We start from the raw sequence: 15619 nt of genomic DNA on the forward strand, positions 1-15619 counted from the left end.
ACGTGACGAACAGACGAAGTCGGTTCGGGACCGTTTCGGATGCCGTTTAAGCTCATTTCGGGCGTTTTTCGGGGCCGTTTTTATGACGGCTAGTCGGTTCGTGCGTTGCGGCCCCCACGGCTCCCGCGTGAGGCATAAGAGCATTTTTTCGCGCAACATGTAACGGGTGCGATCACACTAGCACTAAAGCACCGGATCCCATCAGAACTCTGAAGTTAAGCGTGCTTGGGCGAGAGTAGTACTGGGATGGGTGACCTCCTGGGAAGTCCTCGTGTTGCACTCTCTTTTTGCCTTCGGCGCTTTTTTGTCGTCGGCACCAACCTCCGACCTTCTTTTCACTTCCCGCAACACACCGTATCTGATCCATCGAGGTCTTCTGCTTCACTTTCACCCTCGCCTTGCACGCCGCAGCGCCGGCACCCGACACGAGCCGCGGTGTGCGACAAACGCAGCAGTTCCGGCTCGCCGGACCGTAACTTGGCACGCCGATGTCGAAATTCGGCGATTTTCCTGGCCACGGAAAGCTCGTTCCGCTGGCTACGACGTGACGAACAGACGAAGTCGGTTCGGGACCGTTTCAGATGCCGTTTAAGCTCATTTCGGGCGTTTCTATGACGGCTAGTCGGTTCGTGCGTTGCGGCCCCCACGGCGCCCGCGTGAGGCATAAGAGCATTTTTTGGCGCAACATGTAACGGGTGCGATCACACTAGCACTAAAGCACCGGATCCCATCAGAACTCTGAAGTTAAGCGTGCTTGGGCGAGAGTAGTACTGGGATGGGTGACCTCCTTGGAAGTCCTCGTGTTGCACTCTCTTTTTGCCTTCGGCGCTTTTTTGTCGTCGGCACCAACCTCCGACCTTCTTTTCACTTCCCGCAACACACCGTATCTGATCCATCGAGGTCTTCTGCTTCCCTTTCACCCTCGCCTTGCGCGCCGCAGCGCCGGCACCCGACACGAGCCGCGGCGTGCGACAAACGCAGCAGTTCCGGCTCGCCAGACCGTAACTTGGCACGCCGATGTCGAAATTCGGCGATTTTCCTGGCCACGGAAAGCTCGTTCCGCTGGCTACGACGTGACGAACAGACGAAGTCGGTTCGGGACCGTTTTAGATGCCGTTTAAGATCATTTCGGGCGTTTCTATGATGACTAGTCGGTTTGTGCGTTGCGGCCCCCACGGCTCCCGCGTGAGGCATAAGAGCATTTTTTCGCGCAACATGTAACGGGTGCGATCATACCAGCACTAAAGCACCGGATCCCATCAGAACTCTGAAGTTAAGCGTGCTTGAGCGAGAGTAGTACTGGGATGGGTGACCTCCTGGGAAGTCCTTGTGTTGCACTCTCTTTTTGCCTTCGGCGCTTTTTTGTCGTCGGCACCAACCTCCGACCTTCTTTTCACTTCCCGCAACACACCGTATCTGATCCATCGAGGTCTTCTGCTTCCCTTTCACCCTCGCCTTGCGCGCCGCAGCGCCGGCACCCGACACGAGCCGCGGCGTGCGACAAACGCAGCAGTTCCGGCTCGCCGGACCGTAACTTGGCACGCCGATGTCGAAATTCGGCGATTTTCCTGCCCACGGAAAGCACGTTCCGCTGGCTACGACGTGACGAACAGACGACGTCGGTTCGGGACCGTTTCGGATGCCGTTTAAGCTCATTTCGGGCGTTTTTCGGGGCCGTTTTTATGACGGCTAGTCGGTTCGTGCGTTGCGGCCCCCACGGCTCCCGCGTGAGGCATAAGAGCATTTTTTCGCGCAACATGTAACGGGTGCGATCACACTAGCACTAAAGCACCGGATCCCATCAGAACTCTGAAGTTAAGCGTGCTTGGGCGAGAGTAGTACTGGGATGGGTGACCTCCTGGGAAGTCCTCGTGTTGCACTCTCTTTTTGCCTTCGGCGCTTTTTTGTCGTCGGCACCAACCTCCGACCTTCTTTTCACTTCCCGCAACACACCGTATCTGATCCATCGAGGTCTTCTGCTTCCCTTTCACCCTCGCCTTGCGCGCCGCAGCGCCGGCACCCGACACGAGCCGCGGCGTGCGACAAACGCAGCAGTTCCGGGTCGCCGGACCGTAACTTGGCACGCCGATGTCGGAATTCGGCGATTTTCGTGGCCACGGAAAGCTCGTTCCGCTGGCTACGACGTGGCGAACAGACGAAGTCGGTTCGGGACCGTTTCGGATGCCGTTTAAGCTCGTTTCGGGCGTTTTTCGGGGCCGTTTCTATGACGGCTAGTCGGTTCGTGCGTTGCGGCCCCCACGGCTCCCGCGTGAGGCATAAGAGCATTTTTTCGCGCAACATGTAACGGGTGCGATCATACCAGCACTAAAGCACCGGATCCCATCAGAACTCCGAAGTTAAGCGTGCTTGGGCGAGAGTAGTACTGGAATGGGTGACCTCCTGGGAAGTCCTCGTGTTGCACTCTCTATTTACCTTCGGCGCTTTTTTGTCGTCGGCACCAACCTCCGACCTTCTTTTCACTTACCGCAACACACCGTATCTGATCCATCAAGGTCTTCTGGTTCCCTTTCACCCTCGCCTTGCGCGCCGCAGCGCCCGCACCCGACACGAGCCGCGGCGTGCGACAAAAGCAGCAGTTCCGGCTCTCTGGACTGTAACTTGGCACACCGATGTCGGAATTCGGCGATTTTCGTGGCCACGGAAAGCTCGTTCCGCTGGCTACGACGTGGCGAACAGACGAAGTCGGTTCGGGACCGTTTCGGATGCCGTTTAAGCTCATTTCGGGCGTTTTTCGGGGCCGTTTTTATGACGGCTAGTCGGTTCGTACGTTGCGGCCCCCACGGCTCCCGCGTGAGGCATAAGAGCATTTTTTCGCGCAACATGTAACGGGTGCGATCACACTAGCACTAAAGCACCGGATCCCATCAGAACTCTGAAGTTAAGCGTGCTTGGGCGAGAGTAGTACTGGGATGGGTGACCTCCTGGGAAGTCCTCGTGTTGCACTCTCTTTTTGCCTTCGGCGCTTTTTTGTCGTCGGCACCAACCTCCGACCTTCTTTTCACTTCCCGCAACACACCGTATCTGATCCATCGAGGTCTTCTGCTTCCCTTTCACCCTCGCCTTGCGCGCCGCAGCGCCGACACCCGACACGAGCCGCGGCGTGCGACAAACGCAGCAGTTCCGGCTCGCCGGACCGTAACTTGGCACGCCGATGTCGAAATTCGGCGATTTTCCTGCCCACGGAAAGCACGTTCCGCTCGCTACGACGTGACGAACAGACGAAGTCGGTTCGGGACCGTTTCGGATGCCGTTTAAGCTCATTTCGGGCGTTTTTCGGGGCCGTTTTTATGACGGCTAGTCGGTTCGTGCGTTGCGGCCCCCACGGCTCCCGCGTGAGGCATAAGAGCATTTTTTCGCGCAACATGTAACGGGTGCGATCACACTAGCACTAAAGCACCGGATCCCATCAGAACTCTGAAGTTAAGCGTGCTTGGGCGAGAGTAGTACTGGGATGGGTGACCTCCTGGGAAGTCCTCGTGTTGCACTCTCTTTTTGCCTTCGGCGCTTTTTGTCGTCGGCACCAACCTCCGACCTTCTTTTCACTTACCGCAACACACCGTATCTGATCCATCGAGGTCTTCTGCTTCCCTTTCACCCTCGCCTTGCGCGCCGCAGCGCCCGCACCCGACACGAGCCGCGGCGTGCGACAAAAGCAGCAGTTCCGGCTCTCCGGACTGTAACTTGGCACACCGATGTCGGAATTCGGCGATTTTCGTGGCCACGGAAAGCTCGTTCCGCTGGCTACGACGTGGCGAACAGACGAAGTCGGTTCAGGACCGTTTCGGATGCCGTTTAAGCTCATTTCGGGCGTTTTTCGGGGCTGTTTTTATGACGGCTAGTCGGTTCGTGCGTTGCGGCCCCCACGGCTCCCGCGTGAGGCATAAGAGCATTTTTTGGCGCAACATGTAACGGGTGCGATCACACTAGCACTAAAGCACCGGATCCCATCAGAACTCTGAAGTTAAGCGTGCTTGGGCGAGAGTAGTACTGGGATGGGTGACCTCCTGGGAAGTCCTCGTGTTGCACTCTCTTTTTGCCTTCGGCGCTTTTTTGTCGTCGGCACCAACCTCCGACCTTCTTTTCACTTCCCGCAACACACCGTATCTGATCCATCGAGGTCTTCTGCTTCCCTTTCACCCTCGCCTTGCGCGCCGCAGCGCCGGCACCCGACACGAGCCGCGGCGTGCGACAAACGCAGCAGTTCCGGCTCGCCAGACCGTAACTTGGCACGCCGATGTCGAAATTCGGCGATTTTCCTGGCCACGGAAAGCTCGTTCCGCTGGCTACGACGTGACGAACAGACGAAGTCGGTTCGGGACCGTTTTAGATGCCGTTTAAGATCATTTCGGGCGTTTCTATGATGACTAGTCGGTTTGTGCGTTGCGGCCCCCACGGCTCCCGCGTGAGGCATAAGAGCATTTTTTCGCGCAACATGTAACGGGTGCGATCATACCAGCACTAAAGCACCAGATCCCATCAGAACTCTGAAGTTAAGCGTGCTTGAGCGAGAGTAGTACTGGGATGGGTGACCTCCTGGGAAGTCCTTGTGTTGCACTCTCTTTTTGCCTTCGGCGCTTTTTTGTCGTCGGCACCAACCTCCGACCTTCTTTTCACTTCCCGCAACACACCGTATCTGATCCATCGAGGTCTTCTGCTTCCCTTTCACCCTCGCCTTGCGCGCCGCAGCGCCGGCACCCGACACGAGCCGCGGCGTGCGACAAACGCAGCAGTTCCGGCTCGCCGGACCGTAACTTGGCACGCCGATGTCGAAATTCGGCGATTTTCCTGCCCACGGAAAGCACGTTCCGCTGGCTACGACGTGACGAACAGACGACGTCGGTTCGGGACCGTTTCGGATGCCGTTTAAGCTCATTTCGGGCGTTTTTCGGGGCCGTTTTTATGACGGCTAGTCGGTTCGTGCGTTGCGGCCCCCACGGCTCCCGCGTGAGGCATAAGAGCATTTTTTCGCGCAACATGTAACGGGTGCGATCACACTAGCACTAAAGCACCGGATCCCATCAGAACTCTGAAGTTAAGCGTGCTTGGGCGAGAGTAGTACTGGGATGGGTGACCTCCTGGGAAGTCCTCGTGTTGCACTCTCTTTTTGCCTTCGGCGCTTTTTTGTCGTCGGCACCAACCTCCGACCTTCTTTTCACTTCCCGCAACACACCGTATCTGATCCATCGAGGTCTTCTGCTTCCCTTTCACCCTCGCCTTGCACGCCGCAGCGCCGGCACCCGACACGAGCCGCGGCGTGCGACAAACGCAGCAGTTCCGGCTCGCCGGACCGTAACTTGGCACGCCGATGTCGAAATTCGGCGATTTTCCTGGCCACGGAAAGCTCGTTCCGCTGGCTACGACGTGACGAACAGACGAAGTCGGTTCGTGACCGTTTCAGATGCCGTTTAAGCTCATTTCGGGCGTTTCTATGACGGCTAGTCGGTTTGTGCGTTGCGGCCCCCACGGCGCCCGCGTGAGGCATAAGAGCATTTTTTCGCGCAACATGTAACGGGTGCGATCATACCAGCACTAAAGCACCGGATCCCATCAGAACTCTGAAGTTAAGCGTGCTTGAGCAAGAGTAGTACTGGGATGGGTGACCTCCTGAGAAGTCCTTTTGTTGCACTCTCTTTTTGCCTTCGGCGCTTTTTTGTCGTCGGCACCAACCTCCGACCTTCTTTTCACTTCCCGCAACACACCGTATCTGATCCATCGAGGTCTTCTGCTTCCCTTTCACCCTCGCCTTGCGCGCCGCAGCGCCGGCACCCGACACGAGCCGCGGCGTGCGACAAACGCAGCAGTTCCGGCTCGCCGGACCGTAACTTGGCACGCCGATGTCGAAATTCGGCGATTTTCCTGGCCACGGAAAGCACGTTCCGCTGGCTACGACGTGACGAACAGACGAAGTCGGTTCGGGACCGTTTCAGATGCCGTTTAAGCTCGTTTCGGGCGTTTTTCGGGGCGTTTCTATGACGGCTAGTCGGTTTGTGCGTTGCGGCCCCCACGGCTTCCGCGTGAGGCATAAGAGCATTTTTTCGCGCAACATGTAACGGGTGCGATCATACCAGCACTAAAGCACCGGATCCCATCAGAACTCCGAAGTTAAGCGTGCTTGGGCGAGAGTAGTACTGGAATGGGTGACCTCCTGGGAAGTCCTCGTGTTGCACTCTCTATTTACCTTCGGCGCTTTTTTGTCGTCGGCACCAACCTCCGACCTTCTTTTCACTTACCGCAACACACCGTATCTGATCCATCAAGGTCTTCTGCTTCCCTTTCACCCTCGCCTTGCGCGCCGCAGCGCCCGCACCCGACACGAGCCGCGGCGTGCGACAAAAGCAGCAGTTCCGGCTCTCTGGACTGTAACTTGGCACACCGATGTCGGAATTCGGCGATTTTCGTGGCCACGGAAAGCTCGTTCCGCTGGCTACGACGTGGCGAACAGACGAAGTCGGTTCGGGACCGTTTCGGATGCCGTTTAAGCTCATTTCGGGCGTTTTTCGGGGCCGTTTTTATGACGGCTAGTCGGTTCGTACGTTGCGGCCCCCACGGCTCCCGCGTGAGGCATAAGAGCATTTTTTCGCGCAACATGTAACGGGTGCGATCACACTAGCACTAAAGCACCGGATCCCATCAGAACTCTGAAGTTAAGCGTGCTTGGGCGAGAGTAGTACTGGGATGGGTGACCTCCTGGGAAGTCCTCGTGTTGCACTCTCTTTTTGCCTTCGGCGCTTTTTTGTCGTCGGCACCAACCTCCGACCTTCTTTTCACTTCCCGCAACACACCGTATCTGATCCATCGAGGTCTTCTGCTTCCCTTTCACCCTCGCCTTGCGCGCCGCAGCGCCGACACCCGACACGAGCCGCGGCGTGCGACAAACGCAGCAGTTCCGGCTCGCCGGACCGTAACTTGGCACGCCGATGTCGAAATTCGGCGATTTTCCTGCCCACGGAAAGCACGTTCCGCTCGCTACGACGTGACGAACAGACGAAGTCGGTTCGGGACCGTTTCGGATGCCGTTTAAGCTCATTTCGGGCGTTTTTCGGGGCCGTTTTTATGACGGCTAGTCGGTTCGTGCGTTGCGGCCCCCACGGCTCCCGCGTGAGGCATAAGAGCATTTTTTCGCGCAACATGTAACGGGTGCGATCACACTAGCACTAAAGCACCGGATCCCATCAGAACTCTGAAGTTAAGCGTGCTTGGGCGAGAGTAGTACTGGGATGGGTGACCTCCTGGGAAGTCCTCGTGTTGCACTCTCTTTTTGCCTTCGGCGCTTTTTGTCGTCGGCACCAACCTCCGACCTTCTTTTCACTTACCGCAACACACCGTATCTGATCCATCGAGGTCTTCTGCTTCCCTTTCACCCTCGCCTTGCGCGCCGCAGCGCCCGCACCCGACACGAGCCGCGGCGTGCGACAAAAGCAGCAGTTCCGGCTCTCCGGACTGTAACTTGGCACACCGATGTCGGAATTCGGCGATTTTCGTGGCCACGGAAAGCTCGTTCCGCTGGCTACGACGTGGCGAACAGACGAAGTCGGTTCAGGACCGTTTCGGATGCCGTTTAAGCTCATTTCGGGCGTTTTTCGGGGCTGTTTTTATGACGGCTAGTCGGTTCGTGCGTTGCGGCCCCCACGGCTCCCGCGTGAGGCATAAGAGCATTTTTTGGCGCAACATGTAACGGGTGCGATCACACTAGCACTAAAGCACCGGATCCCATCAGAACTCTGAAGTTAAGCGTGCTTGGGCGAGAGTAGTACTGGGATGGGTGACCTCCTGGGAAGTCCTCGTGTTGCACTCTCTTTTTGCCTTCGGCGCTTTTTTGTCGTCGGCACCAACCTCCGACCTTCTTTTCACTTCCCGCAACACACCGTATCTGATCCATCGAGGTCTTCTGCTTCCCTTTCACCCTCGCCTTGCGCGCCGCAGCGCCGGCACCCGACACGAGCCGCGGCGTGCGACAAACGCAGCAGTTCCGGCTCGCCAGACCGTAACTTGGCACGCCGATGTCGAAATTCGGCGATTTTCCTGGCCACGGAAAGCTCGTTCCGCTGGCTACGACGTGACGAACAGACGAAGTCGGTTCGGGACCGTTTTAGATGCCGTTTAAGATCATTTCGGGCGTTTCTATGATGACTAGTCGGTTTGTGCGTTGCGGCCCCCACGGCTCCCGCGTGAGGCATAAGAGCATTTTTTCGCGCAACATGTAACGGGTGCGATCATACCAGCACTAAAGCACCGGATCCCATCAGAACTCTGAAGTTAAGCGTGCTTGGGCGAGAGTAGTACTGGGATGGGTGACCTCCTGGGAAGTCCTTGTGTTGCACTCTCTTTTTGCCTTCGGCGCTTTTTTGTCGTCGGCACCAACCTCCGACCTTCTTTTCACTTCCCGCAACACACCGTATCTGATCCATCGAGGTCTTCTGCTTCCCTTTCACCCTCGCCTTGCGCGCCGCAGCGCCGGCACCCGACACGAGCCGCGGCGTGCGACAAACGCAGCAGTTCCGGCTCGCCGGACCGTAACTTGGCACGCCGATGTCGAAATTCGGCGATTTTCCTGCCCACGGAAAGCACGTTCCGCTGGCTACGACGTGACGAACAGACGAAGTCGGTTCGGGACCGTTTCGGATGCCGTTTAAGCTCATTTCGGGCGTTTTTCGGGGCCGTTTTTATGACGGCTAGTCGGTTCGTGCGTTGCGGCCCCCACGGCTCCCGCGTGAGGCATAAGAGCATTTTTTCGCGCAACATGTAACGGGTGCGATCACACTAGCACTAAAGCACCGGATCCCATCAGAACTCTGAAGTTAAGCGTGCTTGGGCGAGAGTAGTACTGGGATGGGTGACCTCCTGGGAAGTCCTCGTGTTGCACTCTCTTTTTGCCTTCGGCGCTTTTTTGTCGTCGGCACCAACCTCCGACCTTCTTTTCACTTCCCGCAACACACCGTATCTGATCCATCGAGGTCTTCTGCTTCACTTTCACCCTCGCCTTGCACGCCGCAGCGCCGGCACCCGACACGAGCCGCGGTGTGCGACAAACGCAGCAGTTCCGGCTCGCCGGACCGTAACTTGGCACGCCGATGTCGAAATTCGGCGATTTTCCTGGCCACGGAAAGCTCGTTCCGCTGGCTACGACGTGACGAACAGACGAAGTCGGTTCGGGACCGTTTCAGATGCCGTTTAAGCTCATTTCGGGCGTTTCTATGACGGCTAGTCGGTTCGTGCGTTGCGGCCCCCACGGCGCCCGCGTGAGGCATAAGAGCATTTTTTGGCGCAACATGTAACGGGTGCGATCACACTAGCACTAAAGCACCGGATCCCATCAGAACTCTGAAGTTAAGCGTGCTTGGGCGAGAGTAGTACTGGGATGGGTGACCTCCTTGGAAGTCCTCGTGTTGCACTCTCTTTTTGCCTTCGGCGCTTTTTTGTCGTCGGCACCAACCTCCGACCTTCTTTTCACTTCCCGCAACACACCGTATCTGATCCATCGAGGTCTTCTGCTTCCCTTTCACCCTCGCCTTGCGCGCCGCAGCGCCGGCACCCGACACGAGCCGCGGCGTGCGACAAACGCAGCAGTTCCGGCTCGCCAGACCGTAACTTGGCACGCCGATGTCGAAATTCGGCGATTTTCCTGGCCACGGAAAGCTCGTTCCGCTGGCTACGACGTGACGAACAGACGAAGTCGGTTCGGGACCGTTTTAGATGCCGTTTAAGATCATTTCGGGCGTTTCTATGATGACTAGTCGGTTTGTGCGTTGCGGCCCCCACGGCTCCCGCGTGAGGCATAAGAGCATTTTTTCGCGCAACATGTAACGGGTGCGATCATACCAGCACTAAAGCACCGGATCCCATCAGAACTCTGAAGTTAAGCGTGCTTGAGCGAGAGTAGTACTGGGATGGGTGACCTCCTGGGAAGTCCTTGTGTTGCACTCTCTTTTTGCCTTCGGCGCTTTTTTGTCGTCGGCACCAACCTCCGACCTTCTTTTCACTTCCCGCAACACACCGTATCTGATCCATCGAGGTCTTCTGCTTCCCTTTCACCCTCGCCTTGCGCGCCGCAGCGCCGGCACCCGACACGAGCCGCGGCGTGCGACAAACGCAGCAGTTCCGGCTCGCCGGACCGTAACTTGGCACGCCGATGTCGAAATTCGGCGATTTTCCTGCCCACGGAAAGCACGTTCCGCTGGCTACGACGTGACGAACAGACGACGTCGGTTCGGGACCGTTTCGGATGCCGTTTAAGCTCATTTCGGGCGTTTTTCGGGGCCGTTTTTATGACGGCTAGTCGGTTCGTGCGTTGCGGCCCCCACGGCTCCCGCGTGAGGCATAAGAGCATTTTTTCGCGCAACATGTAACGGGTGCGATCACACTAGCACTAAAGCACCGGATCCCATCAGAACTCTGAAGTTAAGCGTGCTTGGGCGAGAGTAGTACTGGGATGGGTGACCTCCTGGGAAGTCCTCGTGTTGCACTCTCTTTTTGCCTTCGGCGCTTTTTTGTCGTCGGCACCAACCTCCGACCTTCTTTTCACTTCCCGCAACACACCGTATCTGATCCATCGAGGTCTTCTGCTTCCCTTTCACCCTCGCCTTGCGCGCCGCAGCGCCGGCACCCGACACGAGCCGCGGCGTGCGACAAACGCAGCAGTTCCGGGTCGCCGGACCGTAACTTGGCACGCCGATGTCGGAATTCGGCGATTTTCGTGGCCACGGAAAGCTCGTTCCGCTGGCTACGACGTGGCGAACAGACGAAGTCGGTTCGGGACCGTTTCGGATGCCGTTTAAGCTCGTTTCGGGCGTTTTTCGGGGCCGTTTCTATGACGGCTAGTCGGTTCGTGCGTTGCGGCCCCCACGGCTCCCGCGTGAGGCATAAGAGCATTTTTTCGCGCAACATGTAACGGGTGCGATCATACCAGCACTAAAGCACCGGATCCCATCAGAACTCCGAAGTTAAGCGTGCTTGGGCGAGAGTAGTACTGGAATGGGTGACCTCCTGGGAAGTCCTCGTGTTGCACTCTCTATTTACCTTCGGCGCTTTTTTGTCGTCGGCACCAACCTCCGACCTTCTTTTCACTTACCGCAACACACCGTATCTGATCCATCAAGGTCTTCTGCTTCCCTTTCACCCTCGCCTTGCGCGCCGCAGCGCCCGCACCCGACACGAGCCGCGGCGTGCGACAAAAGCAGCAGTTCCGGCTCTCTGGACTGTAACTTGGCACACCGATGTCGGAATTCGGCGATTTTCGTGGCCACGGAAAGCTCGTTCCGCTGGCTACGACGTGGCGAACAGACGAAGTCGGTTCGGGACCGTTTCGGATGCCGTTTAAGCTCATTTCGGGCGTTTTTCGGGGCCGTTTTTATGACGGTTAGTCGGTTCGTACGTTGCGGCCCCCACGGCTCCCGCGTGAGGCATAAGAGCATTTTTTCGCGCAACATGTAACGGGTGCGATCACACTAGCACTAAAGCACCGGATCCCATCAGAACTCTGAAGTTAAGCGTGCTTGGGCGAGAGTAGTACTGGGATGGGTGACCTCCTGGGAAGTCCTCGTGTTGCACTCTCTTTTTGCCTTCGGCGCTTTTTTGTCGTCGGCACCAACCTCCGACCTTCTTTTCACTTCCCGCAACACACCGTATCTGATCCATCGAGGTCTTCTGCTTCCCTTTCACCCTCGCCTTGCGCGCCGCAGCGCCGACACCCGACACGAGCCGCGGCGTGCGACAAACGCAGCAGTTCCGGCTCGCCGGACCGTAACTTGGCACGCCGATGTCGAAATTCGGCGATTTTCCTGCCCACGGAAAGCACGTTCCGCTCGCTACGACGTGACGAACAGACGAAGTCGGTTCGGGACCGTTTCGGATGCCGTTTAAGCTCATTTCGGGCGTTTTTCGGGGCCGTTTTTATGACGGCTAGTCGGTTCGTGCGTTGCGGCCCCCACGGCTCCCGCGTGAGGCATAAGAGCATTTTTTCGCGCAACATGTAACGGGTGCGATCACACTAGCACTAAAGCACCGGATCCCATCAGAACTCTGAAGTTAAGCGTGCTTGGGCGAGAGTAGTACTGGGATGGGTGACCTCCTGGGAAGTCCTCGTGTTGCACTCTCTTTTTGCCTTCGGCGCTTTTTGTCGTCGGCACCAACCTCCGACCTTCTTTTCACTTACCGCAACACACCGTATCTGATCCATCGAGGTCTTCTGCTTCCCTTTCACCCTCGCCTTGCGCGCCGCAGCGCCCGCACCCGACACGAGCCGCGGCGTGCGACAAAAGCAGCAGTTCCGGCTCTCCGGACTGTAACTTGGCACACCGATGTCGGAATTCGGCGATTTTCGTGGCCACGGAAAGCTCGTTCCGCTGGCTACGACGTGGCGAACAGACGAAGTCGGTTCAGGACCGTTTCGGATGCCGTTTAAGCTCATTTCGGGCGTTTTTCGGGGCTGTTTTTATGACGGCTAGTCGGTTCGTGCGTTGCGGCCCCCACGGCTCCCGCGTGAGGCATAAGAGCATTTTTTGGCGCAACATGTAACGGGTGCGATCACACTAGCACTAAAGCACCGGATCCCATCAGAACTCTGAAGTTAAGCGTGCTTGGGCGAGAGTAGTACTGGGATGGGTGACCTCCTGGGAAGTCCTCGTGTTGCACTCTCTTTTTGCCTTCGGCGCTTTTTTGTCGTCGGCACCAACCTCCGACCTTCTTTTCACTTCCCGCAACACACCGTATCTGATCCATCGAGGTCTTCTGCTTCCCTTTCACCCTCGCCTTGCGCGCCGCAGCGCCGGCACCCGACACGAGCCGCGGCGTGCGACAAACGCAGCAGTTCCGGCTCGCCAGACCGTAACTTGGCACGCCGATGTCGAAATTCGGCGATTTTCCTGGCCACGGAAAGCTCGTTCCGCTGGCTACGACGTGACGAACAGACGAAGTCGGTTCGGGACCGTTTTAGATGCCGTTTAAGATCATTTCGGGCGTTTCTATGATGACTAGTCGGTTTGTGCGTTGCGGCCCCCACGGCTCCCGCGTGAGGCATAAGAGCATTTTTTCGCGCAACATGTAACGGGTGCGATCATACCAGCACTAAAGCACCGGATCCCATCAGAACTCTGAAGTTAAGCGTGCTTGAGCGAGAGTAGTACTGGGATGGGTGACCTCCTGGGAAGTCCTTGTGTTGCACTCTCTTTTTGCCTTCGGCGCTTTTTTGTCGTCGGCACCAACCTCCGACCTTCTTTTCACTTCCCGCAACACACCGTATCTGATCCATCGAGGTCTTCTGCTTCCCTTTCACCCTCGCCTTGCGCGCCGCAGCGCCGGCACCCGACACGAGCCGCGGCGTGCGACAAACGCAGCAGTTCCGGCTCGCCGGACCGTAACTTGGCACGCCGATGTCGAAATTCGGCGATTTTCCTGCCCACGGAAAGCACGTTCCGCTGGCTACGACGTGACGAACAGACGACGTCGGTTCGGGACCGTTTCGGATGCCGTTTAAGCTCATTTCGGGCGTTTTTCGGGGCCGTTTTTATGACGGCTAGTCGGTTCGTGCGTTGCGGCCCCCACGGCTCCCGCGTGAGGCATAAGAGCATTTTTTCGCGCAACATGTAACGGGTGCGATCACACTAGCACTAAAGCACCGGATCCCATCAGAACTCTGAAGTTAAGCGTGCTTGGGCGAGAGTAGTACTGTGATGGGTGACCTCCTGGGAAGTCCTCGTGTTGCACTCTCTTTTTGCCTTCGGCGCTTTTTTGTCGTCGGCACCAACCTCCGACCTTCTTTTCACTTCCCGCAACACACCGTATCTGATCCATCGAGGTCTTCTGCTTCCCTTTCACCCTCGCCTTGCACGCCGCAGCGCCGGCACCCGACACGAGCCGCGGCGTGCGACAAACGCAGCAGTTCCGGCTCGCCGGACCGTAACTTGGCACACCGATGTCGAAATTCGGCGATTTTCCTGGCCACGGAAAGCTCGTTCCGCTGGCTACGACGTGACGAACAGACGAAGTCGGTTCGGGACCGTTTCAGATGCCGTTTAAGCTCATTTCGGGCGTTTCTATGACGGCTAGTCGGTTTGTGCGTTGCGGCCCCCACGGCGCCCGCGTGAGGCATAAGAGCATTTTTTCGCGCAACATGTAACGGGTGCGATCATACCAGCACTAAAGCACCGGATCCCATCAGAACTCTGAAGTTAAGCGTGCTTGAGCAAGAGTAGTACTGGGATGGGTGACCTCCTGAGAAGTCCTTTTGTTGCACTCTCTTTTTGCCTTCGGCGCTTTTTTGTCGTCGGCACCAACCTCCGACCTTCTTTTCACTTCCCGCAACACACCGTATCTGATCCATCGAGGTCTTCTGCTTCCCTTTCACCCTCGCCTTGCGCGCCGCAGCGCCGGCACCCGACACGAGCCGCGGCGTGCGACAAACGCAGCAGTTCCGGCTCGCCGGACCGTAACTTGGCACGCCGATGTCGAAATTCGGCGATTTTCCTGGCCACGGAAAGCACGTTCCGCTGGCTACGACGTGACGAACAGACGAAGTCGGTTCGGGACCGTTTCAGATGCCGTTTAAGCTCGTTTCGGGCGTTTTTCGGGGCGTTTCTATGACGGCTAGTCGGTTTGTGCGTTGCGGCCCCCACGGCTTCCGCGTGAGGCATAAGAGCATTTTTTCGCGCAACATGTAACGGGTGCGATCATACCAGCACTAAAGCACCGGATCCCATCAGAACTCCGAAGTTAAGCGTGCTTGGGCGAGAGTAGTACTGGAATGGGTGACCTCCTGGGAAGTCCTCGTGTTGCACTCTCTATTTACCTTCGGCGCTTTTTTGTCGTCGGCACCAACCTCCGACCTTCTTTTCACTTACCGCAACACACCGTATCTGATCCATCAAGGTCTTCTGCTTCCCTTTCACCCTCGCCTTGCGCGCCGCAGCGCCCGCACCCGACACGAGCCGCGGCGTGCGACAAAAGCAGCAGTTCCGGCTCTCTGGACTGTAACTTGGCACACCGATGTCGGAATTCGGCGATTTTCGTGGCCACGGAAAGCTCGTTCCGCTGGCTACGACGTGGCGAACAGACGAAGTCGGTTCGGGACCGTTTCGGATGCCGTTTAAGCTCGTTTCGGGCGTTTTTCGGGGCCGTTTCTATGACGGCTAGTCGGTTCGTGCGTTGCGGCCCCCACGGCTCCCGCGTGAGGCATAAGAGCATTTTTTCGCGCAACATGTAACGGGTGCGATCATACCAGCACTAAAGCACCGGATCCCATCAGAACTCCGAAGTTAAGCGTGCTTGGGCGAGAGTAGTACTGGAATGGGTGACCTCCTGGGAAGTCCTCGTGTTGCACTCTCTATTTACCTTCGGCGCTTTTTTGTCGTCGGCACCAACCTCCGACCTTCTTTTCACTTACCGCAACACACCGTATCTGATCCATCAAGGTCTTCTGCTTCCCTTTCACCCTCGCCTTGCGCGCCGCAGCGCCCGCACCCGACACGAGCCGCGGCGTGCGACAAAAGCAGCAGTTCCGGCTCTCTGGACTGTAACTTGGCACACCGATGTCGGAATTCGGCGATTTTCGTGGCCACGGAAAGCTCGTTCCGCTGGCTACGACGTGGCGAACAGACGAAGTCGG

General features: G+C 57.4%; 29 non-coding genes across 29 annotated transcripts; all 29 read left to right on the top strand.

Moving 5' to 3' along the window:
• The first annotated feature begins 164 nt into the window (after positions 1 to 164).
• Positions 165 to 283, top strand: LOC149850011 (5S ribosomal RNA). Its single transcript, XR_016434871.1, has one exon. It is a non-coding gene; the product is annotated as a 5S ribosomal RNA (ribosomal RNA).
• Positions 284 to 693: 410 nt separating this feature from the next.
• Positions 694 to 812, top strand: LOC149850012 (5S ribosomal RNA). Its single transcript, XR_016426018.1, has one exon. It is a non-coding gene; the product is annotated as a 5S ribosomal RNA (ribosomal RNA).
• Positions 813 to 1222: 410 nt separating this feature from the next.
• On the top strand, positions 1223 to 1341 carry LOC149850013 (5S ribosomal RNA). The gene has a single exon (XR_016437074.1). It is a non-coding gene; the product is annotated as a 5S ribosomal RNA (ribosomal RNA).
• Positions 1342 to 1764: 423 nt separating this feature from the next.
• Positions 1765 to 1883, top strand: LOC149850014 (5S ribosomal RNA). Its single transcript, XR_016434873.1, has one exon. It is a non-coding gene; the product is annotated as a 5S ribosomal RNA (ribosomal RNA).
• Positions 1884 to 2306: 423 nt separating this feature from the next.
• Positions 2307 to 2425, top strand: LOC149850015 (5S ribosomal RNA). Its single transcript, XR_016426474.1, has one exon. It is a non-coding gene; the product is annotated as a 5S ribosomal RNA (ribosomal RNA).
• Positions 2426 to 2848: 423 nt separating this feature from the next.
• LOC149850016 (5S ribosomal RNA) lies at positions 2849 to 2967 on the top strand. Its single transcript, XR_016434874.1, has one exon. It is a non-coding gene; the product is annotated as a 5S ribosomal RNA (ribosomal RNA).
• Positions 2968 to 3390: 423 nt separating this feature from the next.
• Positions 3391 to 3509, top strand: LOC149850017 (5S ribosomal RNA). The gene has a single exon (XR_016434875.1). It is a non-coding gene; the product is annotated as a 5S ribosomal RNA (ribosomal RNA).
• Positions 3510 to 3931: 422 nt separating this feature from the next.
• LOC149850018 (5S ribosomal RNA) lies at positions 3932 to 4050 on the top strand. The gene has a single exon (XR_016434879.1). It is a non-coding gene; the product is annotated as a 5S ribosomal RNA (ribosomal RNA).
• Positions 4051 to 4460: 410 nt separating this feature from the next.
• LOC149850019 (5S ribosomal RNA) lies at positions 4461 to 4579 on the top strand. Its single transcript, XR_016434096.1, has one exon. It is a non-coding gene; the product is annotated as a 5S ribosomal RNA (ribosomal RNA).
• A 423-nt stretch (positions 4580 to 5002) lies between these two features.
• LOC149850020 (5S ribosomal RNA) lies at positions 5003 to 5121 on the top strand. Its single transcript, XR_016434882.1, has one exon. It is a non-coding gene; the product is annotated as a 5S ribosomal RNA (ribosomal RNA).
• A 410-nt stretch (positions 5122 to 5531) lies between these two features.
• Positions 5532 to 5650, top strand: LOC149850021 (5S ribosomal RNA). The gene has a single exon (XR_016426129.1). It is a non-coding gene; the product is annotated as a 5S ribosomal RNA (ribosomal RNA).
• Positions 5651 to 6072: 422 nt separating this feature from the next.
• LOC149850022 (5S ribosomal RNA) lies at positions 6073 to 6191 on the top strand. The gene has a single exon (XR_016426496.1). It is a non-coding gene; the product is annotated as a 5S ribosomal RNA (ribosomal RNA).
• A 423-nt stretch (positions 6192 to 6614) lies between these two features.
• LOC149850023 (5S ribosomal RNA) lies at positions 6615 to 6733 on the top strand. The gene has a single exon (XR_016434883.1). It is a non-coding gene; the product is annotated as a 5S ribosomal RNA (ribosomal RNA).
• Positions 6734 to 7156: 423 nt separating this feature from the next.
• On the top strand, positions 7157 to 7275 carry LOC149850024 (5S ribosomal RNA). The gene has a single exon (XR_016434884.1). It is a non-coding gene; the product is annotated as a 5S ribosomal RNA (ribosomal RNA).
• A 422-nt stretch (positions 7276 to 7697) lies between these two features.
• On the top strand, positions 7698 to 7816 carry LOC149850025 (5S ribosomal RNA). The gene has a single exon (XR_016434885.1). It is a non-coding gene; the product is annotated as a 5S ribosomal RNA (ribosomal RNA).
• Positions 7817 to 8226: 410 nt separating this feature from the next.
• LOC149850026 (5S ribosomal RNA) lies at positions 8227 to 8345 on the top strand. Its single transcript, XR_016427269.1, has one exon. It is a non-coding gene; the product is annotated as a 5S ribosomal RNA (ribosomal RNA).
• A 423-nt stretch (positions 8346 to 8768) lies between these two features.
• Positions 8769 to 8887, top strand: LOC149850027 (5S ribosomal RNA). The gene has a single exon (XR_016434886.1). It is a non-coding gene; the product is annotated as a 5S ribosomal RNA (ribosomal RNA).
• A 410-nt stretch (positions 8888 to 9297) lies between these two features.
• Positions 9298 to 9416, top strand: LOC149850028 (5S ribosomal RNA). Its single transcript, XR_016426020.1, has one exon. It is a non-coding gene; the product is annotated as a 5S ribosomal RNA (ribosomal RNA).
• Positions 9417 to 9826: 410 nt separating this feature from the next.
• Positions 9827 to 9945, top strand: LOC149850029 (5S ribosomal RNA). Its single transcript, XR_016437076.1, has one exon. It is a non-coding gene; the product is annotated as a 5S ribosomal RNA (ribosomal RNA).
• A 423-nt stretch (positions 9946 to 10368) lies between these two features.
• Positions 10369 to 10487, top strand: LOC149850030 (5S ribosomal RNA). Its single transcript, XR_016434887.1, has one exon. It is a non-coding gene; the product is annotated as a 5S ribosomal RNA (ribosomal RNA).
• Positions 10488 to 10910: 423 nt separating this feature from the next.
• LOC149850031 (5S ribosomal RNA) lies at positions 10911 to 11029 on the top strand. The gene has a single exon (XR_016426518.1). It is a non-coding gene; the product is annotated as a 5S ribosomal RNA (ribosomal RNA).
• Positions 11030 to 11452: 423 nt separating this feature from the next.
• LOC149850032 (5S ribosomal RNA) lies at positions 11453 to 11571 on the top strand. Its single transcript, XR_016434892.1, has one exon. It is a non-coding gene; the product is annotated as a 5S ribosomal RNA (ribosomal RNA).
• Positions 11572 to 11994: 423 nt separating this feature from the next.
• LOC149850033 (5S ribosomal RNA) lies at positions 11995 to 12113 on the top strand. Its single transcript, XR_016434893.1, has one exon. It is a non-coding gene; the product is annotated as a 5S ribosomal RNA (ribosomal RNA).
• A 422-nt stretch (positions 12114 to 12535) lies between these two features.
• Positions 12536 to 12654, top strand: LOC149850034 (5S ribosomal RNA). Its single transcript, XR_016434894.1, has one exon. It is a non-coding gene; the product is annotated as a 5S ribosomal RNA (ribosomal RNA).
• A 410-nt stretch (positions 12655 to 13064) lies between these two features.
• Positions 13065 to 13183, top strand: LOC149850035 (5S ribosomal RNA). The gene has a single exon (XR_016437077.1). It is a non-coding gene; the product is annotated as a 5S ribosomal RNA (ribosomal RNA).
• Positions 13184 to 13606: 423 nt separating this feature from the next.
• Positions 13607 to 13725, top strand: LOC149850036 (5S ribosomal RNA). The gene has a single exon (XR_016436119.1). It is a non-coding gene; the product is annotated as a 5S ribosomal RNA (ribosomal RNA).
• Positions 13726 to 14135: 410 nt separating this feature from the next.
• LOC149850037 (5S ribosomal RNA) lies at positions 14136 to 14254 on the top strand. Its single transcript, XR_016426133.1, has one exon. It is a non-coding gene; the product is annotated as a 5S ribosomal RNA (ribosomal RNA).
• A 422-nt stretch (positions 14255 to 14676) lies between these two features.
• On the top strand, positions 14677 to 14795 carry LOC149850038 (5S ribosomal RNA). Its single transcript, XR_016426543.1, has one exon. It is a non-coding gene; the product is annotated as a 5S ribosomal RNA (ribosomal RNA).
• A 423-nt stretch (positions 14796 to 15218) lies between these two features.
• Positions 15219 to 15337, top strand: LOC149850039 (5S ribosomal RNA). Its single transcript, XR_016426566.1, has one exon. It is a non-coding gene; the product is annotated as a 5S ribosomal RNA (ribosomal RNA).
• Positions 15338 to 15619: the final 282 nt, after the last annotated feature.

Source organism: Nuphar pumila, chromosome 1, assembly GCF_984573655.1.
Source record: "Nuphar pumila chromosome 1, dmNupPumi1.hap1.1, whole genome shotgun sequence".
NCBI classification, from domain to species: Eukaryota; Viridiplantae; Streptophyta; class Magnoliopsida; order Nymphaeales; family Nymphaeaceae; genus Nuphar; species Nuphar pumila.